Source organism: Solanum stenotomum, chromosome 11 (assembly GCF_019186545.1).
Source record: "Solanum stenotomum isolate F172 chromosome 11, ASM1918654v1, whole genome shotgun sequence".
Taxonomy (NCBI): Eukaryota; Viridiplantae; Streptophyta; class Magnoliopsida; order Solanales; family Solanaceae; genus Solanum; species Solanum stenotomum.
Window position 1 is genome coordinate 29,728,810 of NC_064292.1, and position 12,310 is coordinate 29,741,119.

Below are 12,310 nucleotides of genomic sequence, written 5' to 3' on the forward strand. Positions count from 1 at the left end.
ACGGCTTCTATCTTCTGGTTATCAACCCTTATTCCTTCATCAGATACAATATGACCTAAGAATGCCACATATTTTAACCAGAACTCACATTTAGAGAACTTTGCATACAACTTACGATCAAGAAGAATTTGTAAAACCTGCCGCAGGTGATTAGCATGGCCCTCTTCCGATCTTGAATACACCAAAATGTCATCTATGAATACTATCACGAACACATCTAAAAATGGCTTGAGCACCCTATTCATCAAATCCATAAAATCTGCTGGTGCATTCGTTAGCCCGAATGACATGACTAAAATTTCAAAATGACCATGCCGTGTTCGGAAAGTTGTCTTGGGTATATCTTTGTCTTTGATCCTCACTTGGTGATAACCTGACGTCAGGTCGATTTTTGAAAAACACCTAGCACCTTGTAACTGATCAAACAAATCATCAATTCTAGGGAGGGGATATTTGTTCTTAATCGCTACCTTATTCAATTGCCGATAGTCGATACACATTCTTAATGAGTTGAAGTACTTGTGCCTGCAACATGAAATGCAACATCCCTCGCGAGGGACGTCAGTACGATAAAATGTACTGAATATGTAAGGCAATAACATATATAAAAAAAGAGTTCGAATGAAACAAAGTATCAATACATGTGTGCATAAATCAGAACAGAAGACCACCTTTGCTAACTCTTGTGGGATCATGTATGTTACATTCTTGTCTTTATCTCTCTGTGTGTTATTAACTTTATAAGACATGTGATACGAATGACCAGCTGATCAGTGGTGGAAGAGGATGACCAATGCTAGGCATTTTAACCCCTGGGAAGCGGTACTCATAATTACAAAAATTGGGATCGGCCCATGCTAGGCTTTCGCCCCTGAGCTGCCACCATTAATTATATAGATTTCTTTACTTAGATTCTTTAATCCCTAAGATTGTTGTTTTGGTGGTCATAGTCATTTTTTATATTTGGAACTACGGACTAGTAGTAGAAGACATGAAAATAATACTTCAAGGCAGTAACAATGACATAAGGAGCTATGCAACATCAATGCATTACTTGTGAGCTTAAATGACATAATTGACTTCAACTGTCTAAGACGAGGATTCACCAAACTTGCTTTTGCAAATACCATTTCTATACCAGCACATAAGAGGATAATTACACAAGTATAGAGTACTAAACATATAATGAAGTAATTTTATACACTAAGGAGATCGGGAAAATACTGTTATCTATTTAGAGATCATACGCTGCCACTATGTTTCCTTTACTAGGAATAGAACTTAGAAAATTCACTTATTCATTTTAATCTCAAGTATCAGATTTCATGTTGAAGAATATTGAATCGAATACCCTTACATACCTTATCTTCTGATCAATACAACTATCACGATTCAGCCTCTCCTTTCAAGGTTTAATCTACAATATAAGTCATGATAAATTTAAATTAGCATCTTTTACACCGTGAGCCTCATAAAACAGTAGCTAACTTTGACGGATAATGAGCCCATACAACCCTTAAAATAATGTGTATCACCACACCCTCCTTCTCTGCCCAATACATACATTATATATCCTTTTCCAAGATTCCCCAAACTGCTCCAACAACAATACACATAAAACAGACTCAAATATTCTTTATCATACAACGAATTATTGAACTCACCATCCCTTTGAGTTCTTTTATGACAGCACACCCATAATTCCTCACTCAAACTCATACATAAGGAGGAAGAAAATGGAGCAGTCACCTTACCTCAATTTCTGCAACCTCTCGTTATAACTTGAATTCCTCTAGAACTTTAACTTCCTTTCACACTTAAACCAAAGAAGAAGAGAAAAGTATCGTAATAACCAAGTAAGTGAGTAGTAGCTTCTGGAAATATTATGCCTTTATACTTATACTTGAGCATGAATAACATGTTTTCCTAATCATCCATGGTAGAATTAAGCTAAATCCATAAGTGTTTTCACTTACCTTATCTTGCATAGATGAGGGTTTCTTCAAGTACCATAGAAGAACTTTAAGGCTGCTCTTTAATCCTTAAGAAAAAAGTGAGAGAAAGAGCTGGAGCTAATCCTCAATAATGTGTGTTAAAATGAGTGAGAAAAGCAGTCAATATATCTTTATATTGAGCTTTCTTCACCTTTAAGAATATCTACTATAAAGCTTCATTTTCAGCCACTAATTGGTCAAGTAGGTGATGCACCTGCTTATGTATATCAAGCAACTCGAAAGGTCAAACTAGGTGATGCATCTACTAGCTTTCACTTGGGCTTAAATATATTGGGCCTTGGTAGATTTGGCTGCTATGCTTTAATTTCATTTTGTTTTATTTAACATAGTTTGGGCCTCAAGTGAGTCCATTAGCATAGGCCCAAATCTGATCCATAAACCTTGGCCTTTTTAACTAGATCCATATAGCTCAAGTAGGTGATGCACCTACTTGGTTCTTTTTACTGGTCAATAAATCAAAGTAGGTGATGCACCTACTCGTCACCTACTAGCTTAGTTAAGTCAAGCAAGCAACTTACCTATTTTATTCCATTCTCTAATTATTAATTTTTTTTCTTTAACTTAGCACTTAAGTTTCAACTTTAAGCTCAATTACCACCTTCCCGTCTTGAGTTTAAATACTTCTGTTGGAGTTATAACTTGCAATACACATGCTACAACGTGCAAGGCATCACATCACCTTCCGAGCTAGTTTAAACCAACGCTAATCATATCAGAAACATGGTCCCTCACCTATACTATAAGGCTATGTTATTATAAGAATAGAATAAACATATGTATAATACGGGTTGTTACACTGCTGAACTGCTTTTCCACTCTATAACTGGCTCATTTGGAAACTGAAACTTGACAACTCGAGTTCTACACTCAACTGAGGCATAAAAGGCATGAAGCCAGTCCATACCAAGAATGACATCAAAATCTACCATGTCTAACTCAACTAAATCAACCATGGTACTCTTGTGATTGACGAAAACCAGACAATTACGATACTCTCTCTGCTAGAATAGACTCACCAACAGGTGTAGAAACAATGAAGGGTTCAATAAGTTATTCAGGAATAACATCAAAATTCAACACAACATATGGAGTTACAAAGGATAAACTCACTCTTGTACCTCAAAACATTAATAGTAAAGTTAAAGACTTGGATCATACCAGTGACAACATCTGGAGAATCCCCTTACTCTTTGTGACTATTGATAGCATATAAGTGGTTTGTTCCTCCGAAAGTACTGGAGGTAGCCCCTCTAGTTGCAACTCTGTCTGGTAGAGCAACTGAAGAAGATTAATCTCTATTGCCCCCACTACCACTTCCTTTCTTATTCTTTGGGCACTCTCACATGAAGTGACCATTCTGGCCACACTTAAAGCAACCAATAGAGCCCTCACGACAACTACCCGAGTGGTTTCTACCACACTTAGAACCATGTAGGAGGCTTACTACCCCTTGAACCATACTACCCTGACAATAGGCAGGCTTGGCTCTGAAATTCTGACTATAGTACGCATACTTATTCTTTGGTGGAGGTGCACTAGCAGATGATGGAGCATGACCTTTCTGTTTCTGTTGGAAGGATGATTGGTTGGCATTATTTTTCTGTTGTCCGAACTCATTCCCTGTCTTAGCTCTATTATTCTTGAACTCCTCTCTATCCCCCAGATTCTCTTTCTCAACCTAGTGCACATAGACCATAAATCCTGCGATATCCACGTAACCTATTAGCATTGTAGCCTGACCTTCCTTACTCGACAGACGAGACAGTCCATCAACAAATAAACTCATTCTGCTCCTCATGTCAGCAACCATCTCCAGAGCATACCGGGAAAGTTGTGTGAACCTCAAACTATAGTCATGAACGCTAAAAGAATCCGCCTTAAGTATGAGGAACTCTCGTATCGTAGCCTCTTTCAATTCTCGGAGGAAGAAATGCCCCAAGAAGGCCTCCTCAAAACAAGCCCAACTCGCAGGTGGTGCATCCTCATCTTGGTTCATTTTCCATTGATCGAACCAAATTCTAGCGATACCCTTCATTTGGCAGGCAACTAGTTCCCCCCTCTTAGTATCAACAACATGCATGATTTCGAAAACCTTCTGAAGCTCTTCAACAAAGTTCTCTGGATCCTCAGTAACACTTGAACCTGTGAAGTTTGGAGGATTTATCCTTAAGAACTCCGGATCCTCAAAGTGTCATCTACTTCCTGTTGATTCCCTCTCTGTTGCCAGCTTGGTTGGTCACAACTTGGGTCAACATCCGGATAGCCTCACGGAACTCAACATTGGTGACCTCTCTTGGGGTTGCACTTCCGGTGCATTAGGTACCCCTTGTTCCTGTGGTTCAACATTCCTTCTAGCCGAACAATTTCAGATAGCTCTTCATAGAGGCATGATCTAAAAGACACGCGCAAGCACGAGTTAGAAGAAACATTTTAGAGATCAAACTCTAACGCACGAAATGAGTGTGAAAGAAGTAAGAAAATTTCATAAGTGTTGTAGCCTCCTAATTATAGATGCGGCGCGCTTCACACCGATAAATAGGACTATACAGCCACGACATCATAGTCTACCTAGGACTCTTGAACTCTGTGTTCTGATACCAAGTTTGTCACTCCCCGAGCCTACATCCTAGATGGGACTGTCACTCAAGAACCATTGTTGGCCCCAAGTGAATCCTTGGCCAGGCTTACTTACTCAGCGGAAGACTCTAAGCATTATTACAATGATCAAATGCTAAATAACTCAATTGTCTTAAACTAAACTCATAATATTTTAGAATAAACATTTAACTTAGCCAAAGTGGCAACCCAAATATGAACATGAGCCAATAATAAGATATTGACAAATGAACTAGTGATTGGCTATCTATGAGCCTCTAAAACAATTGAGATGGATGTCAGGACACGACCCACGACATCCTAATGAACTAAATCTACTAAAAGACATAAAAAGGGATTCTCCGGAAGCAAGGAGCTTCACCACAAGACTCTGAGTGCTCAACTGGATCAACGATGCACTGGATGTTGATCATAGTTACATATGTCTGCATCATAAGAAGATGTAGGTAAAATGGCATTAATACATTTAATGTACGAGTATGCGAGGGGAATTCTAAATCAAGACATAAGCTTGAAAGGAACTGAAGAACTTACCTGGCTCAACTCAACTCAACATAACTAAACTCATTTTAATATAAAGCAGTTTAAAACAAGTGCAATATAAAGAAAAGTTGTTTAAAACATGGATGTCAATTCTGTGTTTATGCAAAGATATATTATAACTCTGAAATGTATGAAAAGTACATATAAAATGTGTATATAATAATACAATTACTTCTGTGGGAGTTTCTGTAACCGACAACCATCACGTAAGATCTATTGTTATGATACAACATTTTTCCTCACGTTGTCAAGGCCATCCTATACCTTGACGAGGGTATAGAACCTCGCCTACTAAGTGGATCCACTAGTCTATGCTAAAAAGTACTAAGGAATCATCTATAAAGTATGATCCTTTTCTACCCATGGTGGATACATGGTTTATGGGGTTGTGCGTTGTCTCAACTCTCCCCCATATCGGTGCTCAATACTACTCCCAAAATATTATACTAGCTCTTTTGATCTTAACTTTCCTTGAATTGGATTATGGATTCAAGGTTCATGATATCATGTTTATGATGATTTCATGATGTTTAAACGTACCTTAGAGTATAGAAATCGATTGGAAAACATAGGTACGTTACTAAGGAACTAGTACGGAAATAAGGGGGAAAATGGGGTGAACTGACGTCCTTGGCGCTCCGAGAGGTGTGGGGAGCCAGAGCCCAAAGTTCAGAGAACCCTTCTTGGGGCTCTGAGAGGGGTGACACCCCAGAGGCAAAATATCAAAGAGTTCTGCTTGGGTCTATGAGAGGGGCGATGCCCTAGGCCCCTGCCTAGGTGTCTCTGACTTTTATTCTTCGTTTTCAACTCTAAATCCCCTATTTCGACTTGGTTCTTTCGTCAAACACTTATAATCAACTATACCATCAATGTATGAATGATTCTAATCAAATTCACACCTAAAATCATGGATTTGGATCAAACAACTCCTCAATAATTTCAGCGAATCAAGAATTCAAAGGAACTTAAACAAACCCATCAAGAACTCAATTTCTAAGCTTTCAAGAACATAAATTCGCTAAAATAAATTATGATTGGCGTGTGGATAAAATAACCCAACGCTATGTGATCTCACATACCTCGTAGGGATCACCCCTTGATGAAATCCACAAGCGATTCTTGAAGATCTTGATGATTCTTGCTCCTTCTCCTCTTTTCTCCTCTTCTATTCTCTTCTCGCAAAACCCTAACTCTCTTTCCAAAAGCGTACACCGACTAAGATCAGTTTAGACCCCAACTAATTTCCCAAAAACGAAATAAAATAATTGGGTACCGTAAAGACCATAATGCCCTTCTAAAATCCGCTTTAGACTTTCCTTGTTTGGACAACCCAAGTTCCAATGGGCATATCTCACTCATACGAACTCGGAATCGCACAAACTTGGCGGCATTGGAAAGATTATTCTAAGATATTTCATAATATATCTGTAAACACACCTAAATCATCTTGATCTAGGAGTTATGGTCGTTTGAAGTTGAACAAAAACTCAAAATTAGGATTACTTAACCAAATTTTCAAGATTTTCATTCTTTCCAAAAATGACTCTTTCTAATTCTAGTTCTTTCTAGTTACAGGGTGTTACATAATTGTAGAAGACTGCAAAGTTGCTCCCTATCTTCTAGATTCCCTTGAATGTCTGTTTAACTTGTGGATTTTCTTTAAAGTATTTGCTCACGCTTCAAGTGGTAATTCTTGAATTAGATATCAGTAATGTTATGTTCTCTAACATTATTATATGTATTCTAGCATAAACGTTACTGGTTATCTATCATTCATATAAGCAGTATGATTTTGGTATGATTTTGTTGTGCATATAGTTGTCCAACAGTTATAGCTAATAATAATAGATTCATCAACAATATCAAATAGTTGAAATCTTGAATCCACTTTTGGTAGAGGTAAAAGTTTTTTAAAAAAAAGATTCTCAACTCAAGTACGCATATCAAAACAAATTTAAAATGAGAAAACAAAAGTAATGGAGACATCACAAATATTAGGGAAATCATTCTAGAGAATACATAGAAAAATAATATTACCACAATAAAATAAAATGATAACCAAACATTGCATATCCCTATCAAAATATAATCTTATCTTGACCTGCATTGTAGTTGAGATAATTAAAAAGAAACAAAACTCATGAATAGGAAAACAAAAATGCAAACCTACTAATAATTTTTTATAAGATGAATATATCCTTAAGAAAGATACAAAAGAAATTACTTTTTTTTTAACTTGATGTACATGAAATTTTTGTGTACTGTTTTTGTTAGCTTTTATATTATTAACAAAAAATGAAGGAATTCTCTCATGGAAGAGTGTGAAGTGTTATAGATAGTGAAAACTTGCTATAAAAATCTCAAATAGTTGAAAATTATTAAAGCTCATTAAAAAAAGAGCTAACAGTAAGTATTCATAAGGCATAAATACACTGGGCTCACTATTTGATATACACTATAATTCTTGATTAATATATTCCAAAAGCTATTTTATAAACTAAAACATAATTCAATTAAAATATCATCTTGAGAGTGTAACAGATCTACATCTATCAATTGCATGCAATGTAGTATGATCACTTTTATCAAGTGAACACTAATAAAAAGGGAATTAATCATTCAATTGGACTTCATCAATAGTGTTGTAACACCCTGCATTCTATGAGTACTGGTTCTATTTATATGACGCTTATAAATTGCCTTGTCGTATAGTTATCACAACCTTAGATAAATAACTTAGAATAATGCCTTATCGAAAGGTGAAACATATAACTTTAGAGTTTATATTAAGAGCTATGCGTTCTTATACGACTCACCTTTGGAAAGTGTCATAAGATAAAAGAGAAGGGAAAGTAGAGTCCTGATAGATTATGCCTATGATTTTATGTGTCAGTTCCATATAAAAAAACTTGGAGATACTATAGAGATTCTTGATTGTTAAGGTCCGGAAGAGAAGCACGAAAAGTGTAACTTCCATTGAAGTATTGTGAAAGGAATAGAATATAACATAAGATACTTTGGAATAGAAGATGGTAGAGATCCTAAATACCCCTCCTCATTTTATACATCAACATAAGGATCTGAGAACATGTGGTCCCCTTATATGATCAAAATTCCTACTAGCATTTGTTCATTTGATATGTCATTTGCATGTCTTGTATTTAGGTATATAAAATTCCTTATTTGTATGAGTTCTACTTGTGTATCCTCAGTGAACTACATGGTCAAAAAAGGAGTTTGATTTGTCTTATTCTTATTTAATGAACCATATCTATTGAGACGTCATGTGAGACTTGTCTATACGTGTTTTAGGTTAATCTATATGTTTTGGATAGTCCTATTTACAAAGGATACTCTCGGAAATCTCCAAATAAAATTCCAAGGTTAACAAACTATCAGCTTCACCTATCATTCGAGGACGAATGATCATAAGGGGGGAGGATGTAATACCCTATATTCTACGTGTACTAGTTCTATTTATATGATGCTTATAAATTGCGTTGTGGTGTAGTTATAGACTCGGTATCCTATGCGACTAGTGACAATAAAATAGGTTTAAAGTGAATTGTCCATAGATTTTGATGCGACCCGATTAAGTTGACGTCGAGGGAAGTATTTAAACTTGAGATCATAAAGAGGTATTTGAGTCTAAAGTTTAAAACTAACATAGTGTATAAGATTTAAGTTAAGTTAAAGGTATTAAGGTCTAGAAATGGTATAAAATATTGAGGTACTTGCTTGACATAACTAAGCTAGTAGTTGACAAGTAGGTGTATCACCTACTATGACTTATTGACCAGCCCAACGGACCAAGTAGGTGCATCACCTACTAAGACTCTTTTGACCATGTTATTAGGCCAAGTACACTACCACCTACTTACATTAATCTGGCCCAAGTTGATTAGAATAATAAGGGGAAAATGGACAGCCAAGGCACAATATTCGTAAGTCCAAAAAGGCCCAAGTGGAAAGTCCAAGTAAGTGGATCACCTACTTGATAAATTATGGCCAAAAATGAGTGAGTTAGGCAAATTAGGTCACTTTAAAAAGGATTGATACCAGCCTTTTCCAACTATGTTTTACTTTAACAAAAAATTGATTTCTAGAGCTTTCTCTCTTCTCTCTCGTAGCTTCATCCATCCGCGATTGAGTACTATTTGGGTTCTTGAATATTAGGGAGTTAAATCTATTGGAAGGTATAAAATAAGACAAGTTGAGGAGGACAATCTTTAGCTTAATGAATCCAAGTCTTAGCAAGTGGTAGTTCTGTCCAGCAAGGTAAGGTACTGCAATTTTCTCCCTCTTGTTCTTGAGCTAATTAGGACATTTGGTATGTGTTAGTTAGTTGGAAATTGTTCCTTCTACATGTTGTAGTATTGGGGAGGATATTCTGGTAGTTAGTGCATGTTGGGACAGCCGTGGAGGAGAGTCCACTTTAAATTTAATTATGAGCTCGTTTGAGCATCTTAAGAGTAATGTTAGCTCTTCAATTTCTTGTGATCAGAAATTGAGATTCATATTGCTTCCGTTACATTATTGTGTTTAAGGACTATTTTATGTATGTTATTATAAGGGATGTGTGTGTGGAGAAGTTATGGTGACGTTAAAGGACTTAAATATTGTAGGGAGTTTGGAGGAGGACCTGATATGAAGGTTGTATAGTATATACACGTGATTAAAGGGAAAGGGAAGGAAAGAAAATAGTGGAGAGGTAAAATGCATGTTTACTGCTTGGTTACTATTTGTGTGAGATCAAGCAACTCATATTGGTCTTACAACTTATTTTAGTTTAAATTAGTAATCTAAAGAGAAGGAGCTTAAGTCATACTTTTTAAATTGTATAGCAAGGTATGTAAAGTTATTCGTTTTCATATTTCTCTGGCATGAATCCAACACTTACATTACAAAGTAAGCTTTCTAAGTGCCCTTGGTAGTGACTGATCCATAGTTGCAGTTCCTACTCCCTAGAGCATTAAAGTGAATACTCTATTAATAGTTTATTACTAAATGTACGTGCTTTCTCTACCAAGTATTAGCATGCAAGGTTTAAACTCATTTCATTGTCAAAGTACCCTTGGAATGTATTCCCCTTATATAAATCAAAATGATCGTAGATTACACATAGTAGATATGTTTATATGTTGGATATACAATCTGCCCATATCATGCCAACTTGCTTAAATTGCCTATTCCATCCAATATTTCATCTTTTCACATGTTCATATGTTCACTTTATTGGTTATTACTCCCATTGTGTTAGACTATAATGTTGCCTCACAAGACTCCTACTTGCTCTATTGTACATTTTATATGTACTTAGTTGGAAAATGTATCCGTCCTTAAGTTGAATCTGCCCACGTTCTCCCTTCATTCCACGTTCATGTATACCTTATATTTGATATTAGTTAGTGAGTATTATGACCATCAAAACAATAATCTCAAAAGGATTATTATCATCAAAAGAACAATCTAAAAGAGTTATGAACATATAAACAAAAATCTCAAAGATTATAGAATCTAAGTGATGCAATCTTTATAATTATGGGTGGCAGCCTAGGGGCAAATGCCAAGCATGGGTCGATCCCAATAGGTATAGAAGGACGGCAGCTTAGGGGCAAAACCCTAGCATGGGCTGATCTCAATTGGTATAGAAGGGTGGCAGCTCAGGGGCGAAAACCTAGCATGGACCGATACCAATTTGTGAAATTATGAGGACAACATCCCAGGGGTTAAAATTCCTAGCATGGGTCATCCTCTTCTACCACTGCTAAGTTGGTCATTTGTATCATTTGTCTTATAAAGATTATAACACAAAGAAAAGTAAAGAAAATAATGTAACATACAAGATTACACAAGTAATATGCAAAGGTGGTCTCAAATCCTTATCTATTTGTGTTTGGTTTCACTTGAACTCTCATTTTACATATGGTTGTATTATGCTTTAAACATTCAGTACATTCTCTCGTACTGACATTCTTTATTGGGGACGTTGCATTTCATGCAGCAGGTACAAATACTCAACTAGTAGATCTCCCCAATAGAATCACATGATACTCAGCGGTTGTTGGTGAGCTCCAGGTTTATTCGAGGCTTTGCCGATTCTTTACTATGCGTATTTTCACAGTGGTACAGTCATGGATTCCAGTAGAGGCTTTGTAGACATTGTAAAACTATCATCAGTGTGCATAGTTTTATTTGTCCCATGTATTGGCGCAGCTAGGCGACATGTATTGTATATGTAGCTTCTCATCAGTAAATTTATCTACATAGTAGTTTACTTTCTCATCATAGGTCACTTGTAAAGCATGGGTCATATGGTACTTGTCCGCCTCACCTTGGATTGGGGTGTGACAAAAGTGGTATCAGGGCAGTTCATCCTATGGAGTCTAAAAAGTTATGTCTAGTAGAGCCTTACTTATGAATGTGTTGAGCGCCACATTTATAATTAGCAGGTTGCTTGGACATTTAGGAAATGTTACCTTCCTTCATAATCCAGATCGTGCGATAGAGAGAAGTTAAGAAGTTAATTTCTACTTGTACATGATTATGCTATTCATATTATGCTTACGATGGTTAAGGTTAATGGTAGCTAAAATGTCAACATGCAACCTACATAAAAGGATCTAAAGTTATTAAAATTTAGACTAGATTGACCTTATTTTATTCGACCTTCCCACTCCACAAGGTATGTAAATTGTTTTATGTTATTTGCATCTAAAGTTGCATTTGTATCACGTTGGTTCAATTGAGAGAGATATAGTATATGCTTAAAATAATGTTTTGTTACCTAGTTACATATATGAGCTGTAGCATTTCCTGGCACATCTTCTTAGGAGGATGTAACCAACTCTTGTGTTCTATATTTCCTCCATATTTATAGGATCTATTCCTATAGAAGACATTTGTTCTTAGTCTATGCTATACATAGAATTTTCGGCATTACACTTGTACTCGAAATTGATGTTGTTGAACCAGTTCCTTTTAGTTGGAAGAAGGCAGTGGCACAATCTGATAGGTGAATGTATCAGAGCGATAGTGTTACTAGAGATAACCCTAATTGGATGACAAGGCCCAAATTCTCACCATATATCATCTCGAATATGTTAATAGTTGGTTGTTTGTAGGGTATGTGCCAA